The sequence below is a fragment of the Cervus canadensis genome, chromosome 5 (genome assembly GCF_019320065.1).
Source record: "Cervus canadensis isolate Bull #8, Minnesota chromosome 5, ASM1932006v1, whole genome shotgun sequence".
NCBI lineage: Eukaryota > Metazoa > Chordata > Mammalia > Artiodactyla > Cervidae > Cervus > Cervus canadensis.
In genome coordinates this window covers 26,504,665-26,511,391 of record NC_057390.1, presented here as the reverse complement: position 1 = coordinate 26,511,391, position 6,727 = coordinate 26,504,665, and positions in this window count along the sequence as shown.

Here is a 6,727-nt window from a genome sequence, read left to right as displayed (position 1 = left end):
ACACGACTGAGTGACTTCACTTTCATGCTTTGGAGAAGGAAATGGCAACCCACTGCAGTGTTCTTGCCTGGAGAATCCCAGGGACGGGGGAGCCTGGTGGGCTGCCATCTATGGGGTCGCACAGAGTCAGACACGACTGAAGCGACTTAGCAGCAGCAGCAGCAGCAGTAGCGCTATATTTTGCTTTTATTCTTTTCCCATGGTGATTTTCTCATGGCTAAGCCAGAGCAACAGGTGGTAGACTATTAACCCCTGCAGACAAGGGGCCTGGCAGGCTACAGACCATGGGGTCACAAAGAATCAGACACTACTGAAGAGACTTAGTATGCATACATGCACACAAACATAGACATCTGCATATACACATTTGCACACACACAACAGACTACTGCAAAATAATTTAAAAAATACAAACTACTAATAGTGCAACAAAGTGAATAAATCTCAAGATATTATATTGAGTGGAAGAATCCAGACGCTAAAATGCATACTGCATGATTTGGTTTATATTAAATTCACAAGGAGGTGAAACTATTCCCTGTTGATAGAGAAATGAACAATAGTTACCTCAAGAGTTAGTGTAGATGGAGGAGCATGAGAATCTTTGAGGCAATAGGAAAGAATCCATATCTTGACCTAGGTATATGTACATATGTGGAAAAATTCATCAAGATGAACACTCAAGATAAAATATTTATACACTTGATTATATGTATGTTATACTTCAATAAAAATAGTTGACTAAGAAAAAGAAAGAAAAAGAATTTGAACACAATATCACACTAATGAGCTTTTAAAAAGAAGAACTTTCCTTGTAATACTTCATTTCGTTAAACATGAGTTCGGGGGCTTCCCTGGTGGCTCAGTGGTAAAGAATCTGCCTGCCAATGCAGGAGACACAGGCTTGATCCCTGGTCTGGGAAGATCCCACATGCCACTGAGGAAGAAAACCTGCATGCCACAACTATTGAGTCTAGAGCCCAGGAGCCACAACTACTGAGCCCACACACCACATCAGCAAGAGAAGCCACTGCAATGAGAAGCCCATGCACTGCAGCTAGAGAGAAGCCCCCACTGGCTGCAACTAGTGCAAAGCCCCTGCAGCAACGAAGACCCAGCGCAGCCAAAAATAAATAAAATTATATTTTGAAAAAACATAAGTTCAGGACAAGAAAAACTATATGTGTATATGAATATATATAATAAAAGTTTCATTTAAGATAGCAAAACTATTTCCTAAATGTGGATGGAGGAGTACCCTTCTGAAAAACATACAGAATCCACACAAAGAAAATTGTAAAACTTTCCTGGAGAGATATTTATATCTTGAATAAGTGGGAAAGCATGTCACATTTCCAGGAGAAAAAATCTAATACTGCTTCACTACCAATTCTTCCTCTTCAATACCAACTTTGTTACATTTTTAACATTATCCCAAAATAAAATCCAAACAGAAAATGTTTAAATTTAATAAAAAATTATCCTATAATGAATATAAATAGAATAGCTGCAATGTTTTAAAACAAGGGTGATGATAGGGGCCTTCACCTACCAGGCCCTAAAACTGAAATAATATAAAGCAGAAATAACAGTACAAAACAAGCAATCATAGTAACAGAATGGAAATTCAGTAAGGTGCAGTTGGTAAAGAACCCACCTGCCAATGCAGAAGACCCAAGAGACACGAGTTCAATCCCTGAGTTGAGGATATCCACTGGAGTAGGAAGTGGCAACCCACTCCAGTATTCCTGCCTGGAGAACTCCATGGACAGAGGAGCCTGGTGGTCTACAGTCCACAAGCTCACAGAGAATCGGACATGGCTGAGTGACAGGATAGAAGCACACATGCAAAGAGACTTCTCAAATCAGCGGGAAAAGTCTAGATTATTTACTAAATAAGGGCAGTGGCCTAGGAATTTATAAGGTTAGAAACTTATCTGTTTGCTTAAAACAAATAAATTCAGGATTGGTTAATTATTTAAATTTTAAAAAATAAAGCTGCCAGAAAGCTGATGGGCTAAACTGTTATAAGAAGCCTCCGGATTTCCTACCCTACTTCCAAACACATAGGATTTCTGATTTAAATATAGTTCAGTGATCAGTGATGTGCGCTGAGTCATGTCCAACTCTTTACGACCCCACAGATTGTAGCCTGCCAGGCTCCTCTGTTCATAGAATTTTCCAGGCAGGAATAATGGAATGGGTTGCCAGTTCCTACTCCAGATGATCTTCCCAACCCAGGAATCCAACCAATGTCTCTTGCGTCTCCTGTATTGGCAGAAGAATTCTTTACCACTGCACCACCCTGCTTATACTTTAAATATAGTTCATACCTGGCCTATCTCAGGACAAAGAGGGAATTCACAAAGGAAATCCAACTATAAAAATAGTTGACTAAAAAAAAAGAGAAAGAAAAATTATTTGGATACACTATCACACTAATGAGCTTTTGAAAAGAAAGTTAAAACCAAAGCAGTAAAAGGGAATTAGAAACCGAATGGCCAACCATGTTATTAGAACCAGATATATGTCCAAGATACTCAGGTTTTAAATAAGGTACTTAGCCTAATTACATTTATGGAACTATCAATAAGTAATTATCTTATGCTAGGTTACATCTACTACCTTACTATTTACTTTCTAATTGTCCCTCTGTTTTTGTTCACTTTTCCCACTTTTCCTGATTTTTTGGAGATTATTTTTTAGCATTCCATTTTATTCCCCTTTTTGGACTTTTAGTTATACCTTTTTGTTTTATTTTTGATTCTTACTCTAGGGATTGCAGTTTGTAACTTTAACATTTCAGAGACTAGAATTTATCAGTATTATGCTGTTTCACATGTAGTGAAAAACTAAACGACAATAAATTTTCATTTAGCTCTTTCTGGGCTGTGTACTATTGTGGTCATATATTTTACTTTTACTTATGTCATAAACCCCATGAGAGATTATTTTTATTCCTTTTGCTTTAAACTATACTTTAAAGAAATTGAAGAAAGAGACAAAAAAAAAAAAAAACTTTATTTATCTCCATGCTTGTTATCTCCTGGAACTCTTGATTTCTTCCTGTTCACTTGTGTTCCTATCTGGAATTGCTTCCCTTCCGTTTGAAAAACTTCCTTTAGCACTTCTTGTTTTGAGGGTCTCCGGGCTGTAAATTCTCTCAACTTTTCCTTATCTGAAAATATCTTTCTTTATTTTGCCTTAATTTTTGAAGAATGTATTATTTCACTAGCTCTAGGATTCAAGTTTGAAGATTTTTTTTTCTTTCAGCATTTTAAATATACTGTTCCATTGTGGTCTGGCTGGGCTGTGCTGTTTCTAATTTTTAAAGGTCATAATTTGTATCCAAGTTACCCTGTATGTAATCTTTGTTGCTTTGTCTTCTTTTAAAATTTTCTCCATCGTATCTTTTTGAGAAATTTTACGATAATATGTCTAGGTGTCATTTGAGGTTTGTTAAATTTCTCATCTAATTTGAGAAAATTGTTTTTCACCTAATTTGGGAAATATTTGGCCGTGGTTTTTTGAAAACTTTTCTATCATATTCTCTCTCTTTTCTGACTCCAATAGTGTATGTTAGATGATTTGATATTATTCCATGTGTCACTGATGATTTGTTCATTTTTAGCATGTATTTTCTCACTTTGCTTCTGTTTGATTAGTTTGTATTGCCTGTCTCCAAGTTCATGGATCCTTCATTCTATAATACCCAATGTTCTATCTGCTTTTAATCCCATCAAGTGGAATGATTCAGATTATTTATTTTTCAGTTCTAGAATTTTCATTGGGTTCTATATTAGAGTAACCATTTCTTTTCTGAAATACTCATATAATTCTTTACTCATTTATGCATCTTTTCCTATAAATTCTGTAACATACTTATAATAGTTATTCCCTGTCTTAAATTGAGGGGCATTCCACAAAATGCTAGACTGTGCTCTTCAAAATCAAGACCATGGAAAGAATTGGGAACTGTCTCAGATCGGAGGGGACTAAGGAGCATGACCACTAGACACGAGGCATAATCCTGCATCCATTTCCAGTCTCTGTTGTCCACAAGCCTGGCCTCAGATGGGAACCTGCTTACCGCTGCCACCGCTCCCCACAACTCGGGCCAGGAGAGCCATCGACTCTACCTGATTTTCTGCCCCGGAGAGAGTCACTTCCAACAACAAGGTCACTGGGCATCACTTCGCCCACTGCTCTGAATCTAGCGAACTAATAAGAATTGCTTAACAGTAAAGAGAGTAATTTACCAAGAAAACATAGCTATTATAAATTTCATGGGCTTGCAAACTACTACAAACTCTCTGGGAAGTGATGTGTTATTATATCAAAAGCCATACCTTAAAATAACTTTTAAATCGTGAAATTTCATTTCTTGGAAAGTATCCTAAAGAAATAGTTGTGCGGGGCTTCCCTGGTGGCTATGGTTAAAAATCCACTTGCCAATGCAGAAGACGCAGGTTCGATCCTGAATCTGGGAAAATCCCACATGCCACGGAGCAATTAAGCCCGTGGGCCCCAGCAATTGGCCCTGTGCTTTAGAGCCCGGGAACCACAACTCCTGAGCCCACCGCCACAACTACTGAAGCCACATGCCCTGGAGCCCGTGCAACAAAAGAAGCCGTTGCCATGAGAAACCGGCACACCCAACTAGAGAAAAGCCTCTGCAGCAACGAAGACCCAGAACAGTCAAAAATAAAAATAAATAAATAAAGCTAAAAAAAATAGTTGTGCAGGTATATATATAAATATAAATATAAAAGGATGTGCCATTGACAGCAGTTGTTAGAACCAGGGGCTCTGGCATTTAGGTTCAAATCGTGTCTGTACCTCAGTGTTCTGATCGGTAACATCAGGATAAGATTGGTCCCTACTTCACAGGGGTGTTATAAATATTAAACGAGGGCATAACACGTCACACTCTTAAAAGAGAAGCTGACGCGTAATGACGAAAGCAAGTGCTAACGTGGTGTTTCATATGTTTTGAGTGATCTAGACTTACTCACTCACTCCACTTTTATAGAATCTTCTAAGACAGATGCTATCATTATCCTGACCTTGGTGATGAAGAAACTGAGGCACAGAGACATTAGGTAACTTGCCAAGGTTATATACTTAGTAAATATATGGGCAGGATTTGAACTCAAGCAAATTAGCTCCTGAGTCTGTGCTCTTAACCACTATGCTATGATTACTAAGCTGCAGCATTGGACCTAATACAAATGGAGATTTGGATAAGTAATTTATTCATCAAATGGAATACTGTCCATCTGTTTTCAATGACAATGTAGTGGATAACAAAAATAGCTAAATTTTATGAGGTAATTTGCTATGTTAAAGACACTATTATAAGCATTTTATTAATCAATTAATCCTCAAAAATGTAAGAAGGAGTTATTTTATTCCCTTCCAGATAAGAACATCAAGGCACACAGGGTGGGTCACTTGCCTAGTAACCCATGGCTGATCTGGCAGACAGGACTAGAGCCCATGCAGTTTGAGCCTAACCTTTATTCTTCGCACTACACCAGAGATACAGACACACAAATTCAGCAGCCTGCCTCCCTCAGCCATCTGCTAAATGACATCCTGCCCACCCCTCCTCTCCCAATTATTCCCAGCCCACAACAATACTTAGAATGTCCCTCTTTCATCTCCCACACTAGATCAAGTCTTGTCCAAGTCTGTCCCCAAGATGTATCTTAAATCTGCCCACGCGTTTCCATCCTGTCCACACTCCTCATCTCTTCTTGCTGTGAAGATTGCAGTGACCTCTTTTAAGGATCTTATTTACCCACTTCTCTATCCAGTGCTCATATCCACTCCTATACAGCTGCTGGGAAGATCCTTCCAAAATGTTTTATTTTTAAGGAATAAAACATTTTTTATTCCTTCTCTTAAAATTACGGGGCGTTTTTGCATGACAGTTTGCTTACAGTCTACACTCTTTAATACACCCTCCAAGGTCCCTCATCATCAGCCTCAGCCCTCCTTTGTCACCTCCTTGAACCACCTCTGCCCAAGGCTTCTTCTTGTGCTTGATTCACCGCAAGTGCCCTTCCTCCTCGGGGCCCCCACATTGTGTCAGGATGACGCCTCCCCAGGCAGTTCACAGAGCTGATTTCTTCTGATTTCAAGGATCACCGGATATGTCATCTCCTTGGAGAAATTAGATCTGACCCACCAGTCCAAAGCAGTCACCACCAACTCTAATTTTTCTCTCTCAGATATTCTCTCTTTTTTTTCATGATACTTTATTCTTTTAGTCAACAAATATTTATTGAACACCTACTGTGTGTCCCTTATAGCTCAGTTGGTAAAGAACCCGCCTACAATGCAGGAGACCTGGGTTCAATTCCTGGGGTGGGAAGATCCCCCGGAAAAGGAAATGGCAGCCCACTCCAGTATTCTTCCCTGGAGAATCCCATGGACTGTAGCCTGCCAGGCTCCTCTGTCCATGGGACCGCAAGAGTTGGACACGACTTAGTGACGAAACCACTGTGTGTCGGGTACAGATACAATGTGTCCGACACATTCTAGGTACAGGGAATAAAGCAAATAAAGAAAACAGAGCTCATTGCAGTTGGCAATTAGAGTTTAATTTATGTGTTTATGTGATGGGATGACATAAACATAGTATACATTTTTGCTTTATTCCCATAGATACAGAAAACCCAGGAAGGAAAATGGGATTCCTGTCCCCCAGTTCTCAAGGCAG